Source organism: Balaenoptera physalus, assembly GCF_965194825.1.
Source record: "Balaenoptera physalus genome assembly, chromosome: Y".
Taxonomy (NCBI): domain Eukaryota; kingdom Metazoa; phylum Chordata; class Mammalia; order Artiodactyla; family Balaenopteridae; genus Balaenoptera; species Balaenoptera physalus.
The window spans coordinates 16,207,629-16,223,765 of NC_138904.1; the positions used below are offsets into that span (position 1 = coordinate 16,207,629).

General features: G+C 38.7%; 1 protein-coding gene and 1 long non-coding RNA gene across 12 annotated transcripts in view; one reads left to right on the forward strand and one right to left on the reverse strand.

The window, feature by feature from the left end:
- LOC309653330 (testis-specific Y-encoded protein 10-like) overlaps positions 1 to 16,137 on the forward strand; it is a 95,071-nt gene that overhangs the window by 64,653 nt on the left and 14,281 nt on the right. The gene's annotated exons all lie outside the window — the stretch shown is intronic.
- LOC309653414 lies at positions 5,634 to 15,378 on the reverse strand. Its single transcript, XR_014259148.1, has 3 exons — positions 15,344 to 15,378; positions 14,981 to 15,061; positions 5,634 to 6,208 (listed from the first exon to the last, which is right to left on the reverse strand). It is a non-coding gene; the product is annotated as an uncharacterized lncRNA (long non-coding RNA).

Sequence of the window (16,137 nt, forward strand, 5' to 3'; positions counted from 1 at the left end):
GTGTCATATGCAGATTTTGTCCAGGGATCCACTGCTGGAGATTCAACCTGGATGCATGGTGTGATTGTACCGGCTACAGCCATTGTTAAGGGATTAAATGCAGGAGATTCACCCTGGGTCAATGGTGTGATTGTGTCATTTTCAGACTGTGTCCAGAGCTTTACCGCTGGAGATTCAGCCTGGGTTCATGATGTGAATGTGTCAGTTTCAGACTGAGTCCAGGGGTTTGATGCTGGAGATCTATCCTAGGTCCATGGTGTGACTTGATTAGTTTCAGACTGGGTGCAGGGATTTACTGCAGCAGATTCAGCCTCACTCCATTGAGTAACTCTATCAAACTGTGACTCGGGGTTTACTGTTAGAGAAATACTGTGGGTCCAGAATGTGATTGTATCAACTATGGGCTGTGTCAAGAGATTTATGATTTCAGAATTTGCCTGGGTCCAGAGTGTGACAGTATCAGTTGCAAGTGTTATCCAGGGATTTACTGAAAGAGATTCAACCTGGTTCAATGGTATTACCGTATCTACAACAGCCTCTGTCCAGGGATTTACTGCTAGAGACTCAGCCTGAGTCCATGATGTGATTGTGTCAGCTACAGGTTGTATCCAAGGATTTACTTTTGCAGATTCAGCCTGAGTCCACTGTGTGATTGCATCTGTTTCAGACTGTGTCCAGGGATTTACTACAGGCGATTCAGCTTGGTTCAGCAGTATGGCTGTATCAGATACTGCCTGTGCCTCAGGCTTTTCTGCTGGATATTCACCCTGAGCCAGCTGTGTGACTGTGGAAGCTATAGCATCTGTCCAGGTATTTACTGCTGGATATTCAGCCTGAGTCCATGGTGTCACTGTAGAAAGTACAGCCTCTGTCCAGGGATTCACTACTGGAGATTCAGTCTGATTCCACAGTGTTACTACATCAGCCAGAGGATGTATCCAGGTCTCTACTGCAGGAAATTCAGCCTGGGTAAACTATATGAGTGTATCAGATACATTCTGTGTCCACTGATTTTCTGTTGGAAGTTCAGTTTGGATCCACTGTATAACACTATCAGATGCAGGTGCTGTCCAGGGATTTACTGCTAGCGAATCAGCCTGGGTCCATAGCATGTCTACATCAGTTGCAGATTGTGTCCATGGATTTACTGCTAGAGATTCAGCCTGGGCCTGTGGTATGACTGTGGAAGATACAGTCTCTGTCCAGAGATTCACTAAAGATTCGACTTGAGTCCATGCTGTGACTGTATCAGTTTCAGCCTCGATCCAGGGATTTACAGCTGAAGATTCAGCCTGAGTCCATGATGGAGCTGCATCAGCTACAGCATGTGTCCAGGTATTTACTTGCGAAGTTTCTGCCTAGGTCCAAGCTGTGACTGTATCAGTCTCATATTGTATCCAGGGATTTATTTCTAGATTTACTTTATTGGTCCATGTTGAGATACTGTCAGTTTCAGACTGTCTCCAGGAATTTACTGCTAAAGATTCTGTTGGGGTCCATGTCGTGACTGTATCCATTTCAGACAATGTCCAGAAATGTAATGATGGGGAATCAGCCTGAGTATACCACGTGACTATTATCAACCACAGGCTGTGTCCATGAATTTACTGCTAGTGATTCAGCTTTTGTCCACTGAGGAACTGTTCCAGCTGCAGTGTCTGTCCAGGGATTTACTGCTGAAGATTCAGCTTGAGTCCATACTGTGACTATGTCAGTTTCAGACTGTGTCCAGGGATTTACTGCTGGGGTCTCAGCCTGAATCCAAGGTGTAGCATCAGCTATAGCTCTTGTCCAGGGAATTATTTCTGAAGGTTCACCTTGGGTCCACTGTGTAAATGTATCAGGTAGAGGCTGTGTCCAAGAATTTACTGTGAGGGAGTCAGTCTGCGTCCACGGTGTAACAGTATCAATGTCAGACTGCACCCAGGGATTTACTGCTAGAGATTTAGCCTGGGTCCACCACGTGAATGTGTCAGCTATAGTTTTTGTCCGTGGATTTATTTCTGAACGTTCACCCTGAGTCCACTGTGTGACTTTATCAGTTAGAGGCTGAGTCCAGAGGTTTCCTGCTAGAGATTCAGCCTGAGTCCATGGTGTGACTGTATTAGACACAAGATGTGTCAAGGACTTTACTCCTTGAAATTCAGTCTTTACCTGTGGCGTGATGGTATCAGCTATTTCTGTCCAGTGATTTACTGCTGCAGTTTCATCCTGGGTCAACAATGTGACTGTTTCAGTTTCAGATTGTGTCCAGGGATTTACTTTTGGAGATTTAGCCTGGGTTCAGAGTGTTAATGTACCAGCTTCATTATTTGCCCCAGGGTTGATTATAGCAATAACTGACTGAATCCAGGGTCTCATTGTGTCAGCTTCAGACTGAGTCCACAATCTATCCTTATCACCTTCAAACTCATCCCAGGGCCTGACTGTATTAGTATCATGTTGTATCCAAGTTTCTACCTTATCAGGTTGGTTCCAGGGCTTGACTATTTCCTTTTTGGACTGTATCCAGTGGTGGGATGTTTTGATTACTGGCTCTGTCCACAGTGTGACTGTCTCCATTTGAGTCTGGAACCAGTGGTTGGCATTTTCAGCTTCAAACTGAGTCTAAGATCTGGCTAGGTCACCTTCAGATTGGGCCCAGGAGTGGGCTGTTTCAAATTCTGTCTCAATCCAAGGTTTGCACGTATCCATTTGAGTATTCAACCAAGGTCTGACTCTATCAGATTCAGGCTCAGACCAAGAAATGATTGTTTGAGATTCAGGTTGGCTCCACGTTCTGATTTTATCAGTTTGTGTTTGCAACCAAAGTCTGACAGCATCAGCTTCACGCCTAGTCCATGCTGTGACTGTAATAACTTTAGACTGTGTCATGAGTCTGAATGTAGATGATTCAGGCTTTGTCCATTGTTTGATACTACCAGCTTCAGACTGAATCCATGGTCTAACCACGTCAACTTCAGGCTGAGTCCAAGAGTGGAGTGTTTTAAAGGCTGCCTGGGTCCTCTTTCCCATTTGATCAGGTTTGGTCCAGAACCAAGATCTGGCTGTACCAGCTTCAGGATGGTTCCAGGGTCTGATTGTTTCAATTTCAGTGTGGGTCCAATATTTGATTGCATCTGCTTCTGGCTGAATCCAATGTCTATCTTTACCTTCTTCAGCCTGAGTTCTGGGTCTGACAATTTTGAATTTAGTCTGAATCCAGGGTCTGCTTCCTTTAGTCTCTAACCATGGTTTGGTTGTATCGGCTTTTAGTTGAGTCAAAGGTCTTCCTGGTTGCATTCCTGACTGGGTCCAAGTTTGGACAATGTCAGCTTCAGGCTGAGGCCATGGTCTGATTGTACCAACTTCAGAGTGGATTAAAGGATCATTTACCTTAGTAACTGTATGAACCAAAAGCCATGTTGTATCTTTAGTCTGCATCTGGGGTTTGACTATATAGTGTCATGTTTATTCAATGGACTCCTTCTACCCATTTGACTTAAGGATCTGATCGTACTTGCCTTATACTGGGCCAAAGACGTAATTGTATTGACTGTAGATGGAGCCCAAGTAAAGTTCATATTAAGAGTTGATGAAGTCCAAAATTGAGTTGACTTAGATTCAGGGAGAAGCCTGTATTCTTCTGTCTTTTCTATAGGTCTTTGGGATCTAACTATATTTAAGATGGGCTGAAACCAGGGTTCCAAGGTATTGGTTACCATAGGATATTGGGATCTCTCTTCACTTGGTATGCAATGAGTCCAGAATCAATTTTATTAACAATTAAAGGGACCCATGGTTGCAAGTTATAAGTTACTGGTTTAACAACAGCATCAACTCTATCAGCTACATGATGTATCTGGGCTCTAACACTCTCCTCACTAGACTGAATTTGCATAACTATTCCTGTTTTATCTGGCACAAAATGGGTCCAAGGTCCAACACCAGGTGTAATTTCTAGCCACAGTCTAGCTAGAAGTTGACCATGGAAAGGAACCTTACTAGACTGAACTTGAGACTGAACAGTATTAATCTCAGAATGAACTTTTGATCCATCTATGTCACTTGAAAACAGAACATGTGATCCACCAGCATTACCTAACGGTGGAGTATGAAGCCCAATTATACCACCTAAAGGTTTAACCCAGGATCTTAGTGAATCTGTCATAGTTTGATATTTATATTTCATTGTGTCTCTGTGAGGAAGGTTCCAGGTTGTAGGTATATCAGGTGTTGGAGTGTTCTGAGGTCCAGAAAGAACAAAAGGATCAGAAATATCAGCCACTGGGGTACTCCAGGGCACAGCTGTAGGAGAAGGATCCCATGATTTGGCAAGAGGAGAGGTCCAAGACTGTACCACTGGGAATGTGCTAGCGGAGGAGAGCTGATTGCTTTGAAGGCGTAGCTGTGTACTGCCAGGAAAAGAGTCTCCATTATTTGACCCAAAAAATACTGGAGGAGGATTTCAGTGCTGTCTGTTCAGTGGGAAAGTACCTAATCTTCTCCTCCATGACTGTTCAGAGAATCCATGGGAGGTCAAAATGGTAGAGGCCCTGTTCAGGCTAAGCCTGTCTTGTATACCATGTTCTACCCCAGGAGAAAAACTGCAGGGTAGAGAAAAAATAGGATCCAGTGGCTTCTGGGATGCCTTGATAAGCCACCTCATCCAAGATAGGTAGGGGGCTGTCTTGATCACAAGAACTGGGTCATAACAGGCCACTGAGGACTCAGTGACCAGGCCTACCAGTTCCCAGTGGTTGCCAAAGAGACAGAGAACAGGACTACTCTGCTGTATCTGGATAAGGAAACAAAGATAACCCATATATATATGAGACAGATAGGCATATATTAAATATATAAGTAACAGATCCACATAACATATAGGTATATAATATAAATGAATTATAAGATACATCATAGTTATACATTATGTATATGCTTAACATTGTTTATAAGTACATTAAAATATATAAGGTTTATATTTTTTTCTACCACATATAAATTCCAAATGACATGACAAACACGTGCTTACTTCAAGGAGGTCCATTAAATGGACTTAGGTACAAATAACCATAACGCTGATTAAAAGAGGAAAATAGTAGGGGGAATTTAGAGAAAACTTCAAAATTATAAAAACTAAACTACATATTCAGCAACTTTATTTGGATGTCACTTATTATCCCCCTAGCTGGGTATTTCTAGGCAGACTACCTCTACTGCTTTTAGTCTGGTTCAAGCTATCATTTCTGCTTCCTTCTCACCCATCCTTATCCCACCATTTGTTCTCATCCAAGCAGGCAGAATGACACTCAGAGTAAAGGCCAAGGGCTTTATTTTGTTATCCCTTGATCTCAACGCTTAACATTTTTCCTTTGTTCGTTTTGCTACAATCCAAGAATCGTAACCTCCTGTTCTTTCCATAGTTTCAAAGATTATTTTTAATAAGTTCTCTATTTCTCAAATTTTCTCAATGAAAATATTCCAGCTTTATTTATTTTTATTTATTTTTTTAACATCTTTATTGGCGTATAATTGCTTTATAATGGTGTGTTAGTTTCTGCTGTATAACAAAGTGAATCAGCTATACACATACATATATCCCCCTATCCCCTCCCTCGTATGTACCCCTCCCACCCTCCCTATCCCACTCCTCTAGGTGGTCACTAAGTACCATCCAGCTTTCTTTTTGATCTTAAGAATAAATGTCTCTATGCATCTTCTTTTACATAGTGATGATATATGCTTACATATTATCTATATGATTATGTAATCCTCATGAAGATTACATCTGTGAATTGCAGTGGAAATAAACTTTCTTTTTTTAAAAATTTTATTTTATTTATTTTTTATACAGCAGGTTCTTATTAGTTGTCTATCTTATATTAAACTTTTAAAATTTATCTTGTTTAACGAGACATCTACCCTCTTAAATTTTTAAGTGTATTGTATAAGATTTGTCAATCTGTATACAGTATGTTGTACAGCATATATCCAGAATTTACTCATCTTGCATAAATGAAAGTTTATATCTATTTCATAGAATTTTACATACATTTTTATATGCCCCCCCAAAGGTAACTGCCCTCATACAGTAAGTACCCAGCAGTCTTCTGGATGACTCCAGATGAGTTACTTTCAGTCAGGTGGATATGTTGATGGCGGCAGAATGAGAGGTCCACCAGCTTAACTGACAACTTCTTGATACTGCTCCCAAAGTTACCGTGGTCTGAAGGAATAGATATAGGAAGGATTGTGAGATATGGGTTATTATGTCTCTTAAATATTTTATACCATAGCCTCCTAAGATTTTTACAGTATATCTTTCAATTTTTTTAATTGCATAAAATTCCTGAAATACCCTCACTTCTTTCCTTCCATCTCATCTCATATACACTTACGTTATACACTCTTGGAATTTGTAGCTCTTCCCAAATCCTTGCTAAATAGAATAATAGAACACAGAATAATTGTAACCACTGATAGTTACTTTACTTCCTTAAGGACTCAGTTGTTTCCCCCTGTAAAGTGGAGTAATATGGATTTAATTATTAATAGTTTTTAAACTTTCCATTTTATTTTCTGCTTCATTTGCTTTTTTATAGTAATTTCTAAACTACATTTATGATACAACAGACCGTAACTCTGGTGGCTTACTCTGATATTGGTATATCCTGCAGTGTCTGTACTGGCAGTTATAACAGCTCTTCCAGAAGACGTTATAAGTGTGAGAAAGCGGTATTTCTTCCCTCCTGATAGGGTATTGCAGGAGGACCACCCTTATGTCTCCTTTGACTGGATCTTTTCCATTCTATAGCCATGTAAGACACCTTCTTGATCAGTGACTCCTGAAATGTCAGAGTTTAAATGTTTCCTAAGGGAAAAGAAAAATAAAGAACAACATAATAAAATTAGAGTGAGAAAAACATTTCATTACACTTCCATTTAAGCCAAAATGTCTGCCAGTATAAGTTCTCTTACTTACTTAGCAATATAATCCAACAAATTTCTACTTTATATCCCTGTAAACTGAAGTTCTGCATTACACGCTGAATACAATTTGAGTTTTAGAACTTCAAGCTTCATTTTTAATATAGTTTCCAAAGAAGATAAAAGTCCTTTTAATGCATCAAAATCCAAAGCCAATATAGTTAATTATAATGAAGCAAATATAGAAATTAAACATAACTATGATTCCCTTACGGCTCCAGGTATACTTAAAGTTTAGTCAGACAGCTGGCTGTGGAGAGGATCGACCACCGACTCATGAATAATAATGCCCTGGCAGGTTTCAGCCATGGATACTAGCCATGGGATGTCACTGGATGCTGACAGTGGGGCAGTCATTGGGGTCAATGAGCTTAACCACTGCTTTTGAGAATTAGGTACTAAAAGGGTCAGATAGTGAGGGGAAGAGGTAAACATAACATGAAAAACAACATCTTGTTGAATGATTAATGAGATTTGTCATCCTACATTTTTTTATTTGATGAAGATGGAAAAGAGGAGAATACAGAGAAGAATGAGAAGGGATAAAGGTTGCAAAAATGGAAGATTAAGTGAAAGAGAAGAATGAATAAGAAATAGGAAATGAGATTAAAAAAATGAGAAAAACAGAAGATATTTTAAGAGGTTAAAGAAAAACAAAAGTATCTTCCCCAGTACTAAGACAAACAAGAGGAGAAAAATTCCAGGTATCTATAACTTACTACCACATCAGTGAAAAAACAATCCCCAAAACTGGTAGAAGCAAAGTGGAGCTTTCATGTTGGCTCACGTGTATGTGAATGCAAGAGAGGATTCTAGTAGAATAGCTCTCAAGGTTGAGACTGAGATTACAGAGTACAGAATGTCTGACATCACAATAACTACTAGTGAGATAGCTACCTTCCTTCTATCACAATTAATCAACTAGAAATGTTATACATAAGAAATTTAATGAAGTTAGATACTTTTAAATTAAAATTTTTATCTATCTCAATATTAACTTTCATTTTTGGAACGGGACAAGCAATATCCCAGTTCCACACCTTGAAAAATTTATGATCTATTTGGGCATTACCACGTGGCTTTCTTTACCTACTACATACTACTTATTAATTAAAGGAATTAGGTAGGCCTATATGACCTGACATAGAAGTTAATGAAATATTGATTGATTATAGTTTAAAATAATTTACAGATGAATACACAAATGATAGCATATTTTATTTATACGCTTACTCACATGCCCGTACCTACTTACTCATCACTCTCAACTCAGAAATACTTATCATATAAATTTGTAGAAAATTATCTCAAGACCTAAATTCACTTTTCTATGATGGCAATCTGGGGCAAAGAGAAACTATTCAATCATTATTTGCCAAAGCCCTCATACAGAATGTGCTATATATGGAACACATAAACATGAGGAAAGAAGCTTTTACCCTAATTGAGTTTTCAATTTAGGGGAAGAATATGTTACTTAAGGTGAACTTCTGCTGGCCAATCCAATATAAAATCAATTATATAAGAATAAATTTACATTTCATATCATATGAGTCATGAGGTAGCAGCCAAGTCAGCCTTACGATTTTATCAGAAATCTGAGTTCATTCTATCTACTTGGAAATTTTTGTACTTGACATCCATCCTCAAGATGACTGAAAGATGCCTTCTCTATTCCAGAGAAGAAATGAAATAGGGCAAAATCTCATACCTTCCAGCTGAGTCAGACATTTAGGTCTCAATAAGTAGCCTTTTCTGACACTTCCAATGCTCCCTATTGTATTTCTCCCTTTATTTCATACTCTGTGCAAGGCACTACTCTTATCAATTCAGCTTTATGATAACACTCAGAAACATTTTAAAGTAATAAATTTGTAAAAATGACCACTCACAAACGAGAGGAGCACAATGCTATAATAATGAGCTATGGAAAAACTATAGGTATTAAACGTACACTTGAATTAAAATCTGAAGGATGAGTAAAAATCAAGCAAACAAAATTTGAGAAGGGAGTTACTACTCTTTAAGTAACTTGTTTAGAGGAAACAAAGCTTGTGGTATCCAAGGTATTTAAAGAGAGCCAGTTAAAAGAAAGTAAAAAAAACAAGAGAGGGGAAGCATCATAAGGGCAGAGAAGGAGATACTTACTCAATACAGCCCTGTGAGAAATTCTCAGCGCCCCCTCTTCTTCCAGCAGTGGTCATGGATTTTTATACTGGGTTTTTAATTATTCTTAAAGGTAACAGAAAAATATTCAAGGACTGAGGTGATATCAAGATGGCAAACTAGGAAGCTCCAGGATCCCATCCGCATTCCAACACCAACTCAACAATAATATATTAATTCAAATACCTTTGTGGGAGCTCTAGAAACCAGTCAGGATCTGCAGCAACCAAGCAAGTGCACAATCAGAAAAATCCACACTCAGAATGTTACGAAATTCCATAGCATTTTTGTTTGCTCTTGTCCCAACTCCTCCCAGTCTTTCCAATTGTTTCTTTCCAATTGCAAAACCCTGCAATTGGAAAGAAATAACCTATCCCTGGTTCCTCCTACAGTATGGAAGAAAAAAAAAAAAAAAAACCAAATGTTTGCCGTTTTATGGCCTGATGATAGCCAAAGGGTTGGTTTCTGTCCTCACTGACTGAAAGCTCAGAAAGGTTTGGAAGCATCGTTTGGATATAGGTTGGAGGCCACTGAACAATGGCAGGTGCCACAGCATGCGAAAACTGCCAGAAGAGTAAAGACCTGCAAATGGCTGAGTACAAGAGATTACGGGAACAGGAATATAATGGAACATCTCAGGCCCTAGGAGAAACAAGACTGGGCCTCTTAGAAAAATAAGGCTTGTAAAAGTAGATGTATATAGGAAACAATTGAAGAAAAACTACATGTGGAAGCCTACAGAGGCACATACCCAGAAAAGGCCTGAGAAGACCCAAATCCATAATAGTTAGTAAATGTCTTCTCCTGCACCAACCCAGACTGCAATGTTTATTACAAATGCCAGATTTTCAAAAAAGAGATAAAAAACAGAGAAACAAAAACCAAGACAAAAAAAAAACAAAACAAAACAGGAAAGCATGGCCTATTCAAAGGAACAAAATAAATCTCCAAAAACCAACCATTCAGAAATTAAATCTTTGGACTTATTTGACAGTTTATTTTTTCTGCATTATTGAGATTGTTTGGCATATAACAATAAATAAAGTTAAAGTGTACAATGTGTTGATTTAATACACATACACTAGAGATGATTCCCAACAAAGAGTTAGCTAACTCCTCCATCATGCCACAGAGTTAACCATTTCTTTCTGTGGTAAGAACAGTTATGACCTACTCTCTTAGCAAGTTTCAAACGCACAATACAGTATCAATTACAGTAACCATGCTGTATCTTGATCCTGCCACAGCTAATTCATGTTATAACTGGAAGTTTGTACACTTTGACCAACATTTGCCCATTTTCCCCACTCCCTCAGCCCCTGGTAACTACAACCCTATCTGTTTCTATGAGTTCAGTTTTTCTAGTTTCCATGTATAAGCAGTTATGGTATTTTGCTTTCTCTGCCTGACTTAATTAGAATAATACCCTCGTGGTTCATCCATGTTGCCTTGCCAAATGGCAGAATTTCTTTCTCCCTCATGACTGAATAATAATACACTGTATAGATAGATAGATAGGTAGATAGATAGATAACATGATGAAGGGGTAAAGATGCAGCGTTTTCTTTATCCTTTCATCCCATTAATAGACATAGGTTGTTTCCACCTCTCTCTCTCTCTCTTTTTTTTTTTTTTGGCTGCATCATGCCACATGCAAGGTACTAGTTCCCCAATCAGGGACTGAATGCAGTTGAAGCGCAGAGTCCTAATCACTGGACCACCAGGAAATGCCCTGTTTCCGTATCTCGACTATTGTTTCTATATCTTGACTGTTGGAGATACTGCTTTGTATTTTCTTTCTATATATCCATAGAAACTCAGTTGCTGTATCATATGGTAGCTCTATTTCTAATTTTTTGAGGAACCTTCATACTGTTGTCCATAGTGGTTACACCAACTTACATTCCCACCAACAGTGTAGGAGGGCTCCCTTTCTCCACACCCTCTCCATCACTTGCTATCTCTTGTCTTTTTGATGATAGCCATCCTAACAAGTATGCAATAATAGCTCATTGTAGTTCTGTTTTGCAATTTGATGATGATTACCAATGTTGAACATCTCTACCTGCTCTTGTTGGCCATCGTATGTCTTCTTGGGAAAAATTTCTATTTAGTTCCTCTGCCCAGTTTTTAATCACACTGTTTATTTACTTTTTTGGCATTGAGTTATATGACTTCTTCACATACCTTGTATGTTAACCTCTTATTAGATGTATGACTTACAAACATCTTCTCTCATTCCATACATGGCCGTTTCATTTGTTGTTTCTTTTGCTGTGCAGAAGCTTTTTAGTTTAATGTGATCCAATTTATTAAGTTCTGCTTCTGTTGATTGTGCTTTTGGTGTCATATACAAAAAAATCATTGCCAACACCAATATCAAGGAGGTGTTTCCCCTATGTTTCCATCTAAGAGTTTTACGGTCCCAGTTCTTATAGACTTACTTAAATCTGTAATTCAAGTTAATTTTTGTGAATAGTGTAAGATAGGAGTAAAATTTCATTTTTCTCCTTGTGGTTATCAGTTTTCCCAACACCATTTATTGAAAAGACCATTCTTTCCCCATTGAGCATTTTGGTTGCCCTGTCAAATATTAGTTGGGAGATTTATTTCTGAGTTCTTGATTCTGTTCCACTGATCTAGGTGTCTGTTTTTATGCCAGTATCATACTCTTTTGATTACTCTAGCTCTGTAATAGTTTGGAATCAGGAAGTGTGATGCCTCCAGTTTTGCTCTTCTTTCTCAGTATCGCTTTGGCTACTCAGGGTTTCTGTGCTTCTGTACAAATTTTAGAATTGCTTTTTCTATTTCTATAAAAGACATCAGAGGAACCTCCCTGGTGGTCCAGTGGTTAAGACTCCGTACTTCCACTGCAGGGGGGCACAGGTTCAATCCCTGGTCGGGGAACTAAGCTCCCACACACCGCATGGCGTGGCAAAAAAAATTTTTAAAGCCATTGGAAATTTGATAGGGATTTCATTCGGTCTATAAATGGCTTTGGATAGTATGGGAAATTCAATTAATTATTCTGATCTAAGAATATGGGATATTTTTCCATGTTTTTCCTAATGTCATCAAAGCCTTTTTGTTTTAATGTACAGATCTTTCACCTCCTGCATGAAATTTATTTCTAAGTGTTTTATTATTTTGATGCTTTTTGTAATTGGACCATTTTATGTTTTTCAGATGTTTTGTTGTTAGTGTACAAATATGCAATTATATGTAAATTTTGTATCTTGCAACTTTAATGAATTTGTTGATTAGGTTTAGCAATTGGTGGTGGACTCCACAGGGTTTTCTACATATAATATCAAATCACCTACAAACAAAGGTAATTTTACTTCTTCCTTTTAAATTGGATGCCTTTAATTTTTTTTTCTTGCCCAACTGTCCTAGCTAGGACTTGATGTACAATGTTGAATAGGAGTGGTGAGATTTTACCCTTTCTGCCTAGAGTATGATGTTATCTCTGGCTTTGTATATGGTCTTTATTGTGTTGAAGTACATACCTTCTATACCCCGTTTATTAGGTATGTTTATCATGAAAAGACATTATATTTTGTCAGGTGCTTTTTCTCCATCTATTGAGATGATTACATTATTTTTATCTTTCATTAACAATGCGGTGTGTCATACTTCCTGATTTGTATGTTTTGAACCATCCTTGCATCCCAGGGATAACTTCCACCTGATCATGGTGAATGATCCTTTTAATGAGCTATTGAATTCCATTTGGTAATATTTTGAGAAATTTTGCATCTATCTTCATCAGGGATATGGGTCTATAGTATTCTTTTTTTTGTAGTGTCCTTATCTGGCTTTGGTATCAGAGTAGTAGCCTCATGAGATGAGTTTAGGAGTACTTCTTGTTCTTCAGTTTCTTGAATGAGTTTGAAAAGGACTGGCATTCATTCTTTAAATATCTAGTAGAATTAATCAGTGAAACCATACGGTCCTGGGCTTTTTTGCGTTAGGAGGCTTTTGATTACTGATTCAATCTCCTTGCTTGTTATTCATCTGTTCGGATATTCTACTTCTTCATTATTCAGCCTTGGTGGGTTGTATGTTTTCAGAATTTATCAATTTATTGTCATAAAATTGTTCACATTAGTCTCTTAGGATCTTTCTATTTCTGTGGTATCAATTGTAATGTTTTCTCTTTTCCGATTTTATTTGAGTCTTTTCTGTTTTATTCCTAGTTAGCCCAGCTAAAGGCCTCTCAATTTTGTTTATCGTTTTGAAAATCTACCTGTTAGTTTCTTTGATCTTTTCCTTTTTTTTCTGGTCTCTATTTCAGTTATTTCTACTCTTTGTTATATCCTTCCTTTTTTAGAAAATTTGGTCTTAATTTGTACTTATTTCCTTGAGGTGTTTGTTTGAGATCTTTCTTTTTTCATAATGTTGGCATTTATTGCAATAAACTTGCCTCTTAGAACCGCTTTTTCAGTACCCCACTGGTTTTGATATATGCTTCCATTTTCATTTGTTTCAAGATATTTAAATTTCTTCTATGACTCACTGTTTGTTCAGAAATGTGTTGCTTAATTTCCACGTTTGTGAATTTTTGAACTTTTCTTCTGTTATTGATTTCTAGTTTCATACCATTATGGTCAGAAAAGATTCTTGGTATGATATTAATCTTCTTACATTTGTTAAAACTTGTTTTGTGACCCATCACATGGTCTGTCCTGGAGGATGTTCTGTGTGTGCTGGAGAAGAATGTGTATTCTGCTGTTGTTGGATGGAATGTTCTGAAAAATGTCTGTTCGGTCCATTTGTTTGAGGTATAGTTCAAATCCAATGTTTCGCTGTTGAATTTCTGCCTGGATCATCTATTACTGTTGAAAATGAGGTACTGGAGTCCCCTACTATCACTGTAATATGTGTTTTTCTCCCTTCAGATCTGTTAGTGCTTCCTTGATATATTTAGGTGGTCTAAGGCAGGGGTCCCCAACCCCTGGGCCACGGACCAGTACTGTTAGGAACTGGGCTGCACAGCAGAAGGTGAGCGGCAGGTGAGGGAGTTAAGCTTCGTCTGCCACTCCCCATTGCTCCCCATCGCTCGCATTACAGCCTGCACCATCCCCCCCCAACCCCCCCAATTTTTCCCAGTCCATGGAAAAATTGTCTTCCATGAAACCAGTCCCTGCTGCCAAAAAGGCTGGGGACCGCTGGGCTAAAGACGATCATCTTCGTCTCATTAATGTTTCGGCTAAAGTTGATTTTGTTTGATATAATTATAGCTACCCTACTTTCATTTGGTTTCCATTGAATATCTTTTTCTACACCTTCACTTTGCGCCTATGTGTGTCCTTACAGGTAAAGTGAGTCTCCTGTAGGCAGCATGTAGTTGGTTGTTTTATTATCCATCCAGCCACTCTATGTCTTTTTGCTAGATAATCCAATTCATTTACATTTAGATTAACTACTGATAGGTAAACACTTACCAATGCTGTCCTACTATTTTCTGGCTGTGTTGTAGTTTCACTGTTCCTTTCTTCCTCTCTTGCTGCTTTCCTTTGTAAATTGCTGATTTTCTGTAGTAGTATGCTCTGATTCCATTCTTTATCTTTTGTGTATCTACTGTAGGTGTTTGCTTTATGGTTATCATAAGGTTTATATAAAAATATATGTTTTACAGATAATTACATAATTTTATATATAATTATACACATAAATATTTTATTATTTATATTACATATATTTATGTTATGACATGTAGGGGAACTTCAAACCCACTTCAAGGTACACTGGCCCAGTTCTGCAGACATCGGACCCAACTAGGAGAAACCAAATCTATTTCAAGTGACCCATAATCAAGTGGCTCGAAATCCACAAGAAGTACCTCAGATCCAGATCTACTTCAGAGCAAAGAAGACTAACTTCAGGAATCCAGACTCAGTTTAGGCATTCCTCAGCAACAGACCTGGAAAACAGAAACATACTGCAAGTTCACAGGGTAAAAGATATGGGGCTCGCAACCTACTTAAAGGAATCAAGCCATCCTCAGGATACCAAAACTCAGTTTGGAGGACACAGATTCAACTCAAGGAAACCAGAAGTTTCTCAAGTAACCTAACACACCTCTAGAGACCCCAGATTACATCAAGGGATCAAGATTCAATTCACACACTCCCAGATATCAATCTATGAGGTCCCCAGACCCACCCCAGGAGGCCTCAGACATATATGACTAACACAGACTCACCTCAAACAGACCCAAATTCAACGCAGGCTCTGTCCACAGGACCCAGACTCTGATTAGAAAAGCTGACATCAGTTCATGGGCACCAAACTTAGTACATACATCCCCAGAAAATACTCCAGAGGATCCCAGACACACCTCAGGGACCCCAAACTGATACTGGCCAGTCCTAATCCATCTCAATGACACAGAATTCCACAGACAACATATTAAAAGCCTAGAAACACCTCAGTTGATCCAAAGTCAATTCAGAGCATTCAGACTCACCTCTGGAAATCCCAGACCCAAGCTAGAGAGGCAGATTCAGTTTGAATAGTCCCAATCCACCTCAGAATTGCCAGAACCACCTCAGCAGACTGCAGATCAATTTCAAAGTAACTTGGCTCAGCTCTGGAGACCCAGACACACTTCAGAGAAACCAAATGCGTCAGGGGGTATCACAGAATAATCTCAGGTGACCCATATTCATTGCCATACATACACCTCAGGGATCCTAAACCTAATTCATAGGAATGAGTTAGGTTAAGCTCAGGCATCTCCAGACAACAGCAGTGTCCTCAGATACTCAAAAGAACACTCAGATCCACCTACAGGTCCAAGACTTGTTTCAGAGTACATACAAACATACCACTCAGGCAGGCCCACACACAGTCCTGGGAACCCACAACAGTACTATAGAACCCAGATGTCTTCAGTTACTTACACTAAGCTTAGGAGACAACAGATCCACCACATAAGACTCCATAACCATCAAGGGACCCAAGTCAGGCATCCCAGGTGTATCCAGATATATGCTT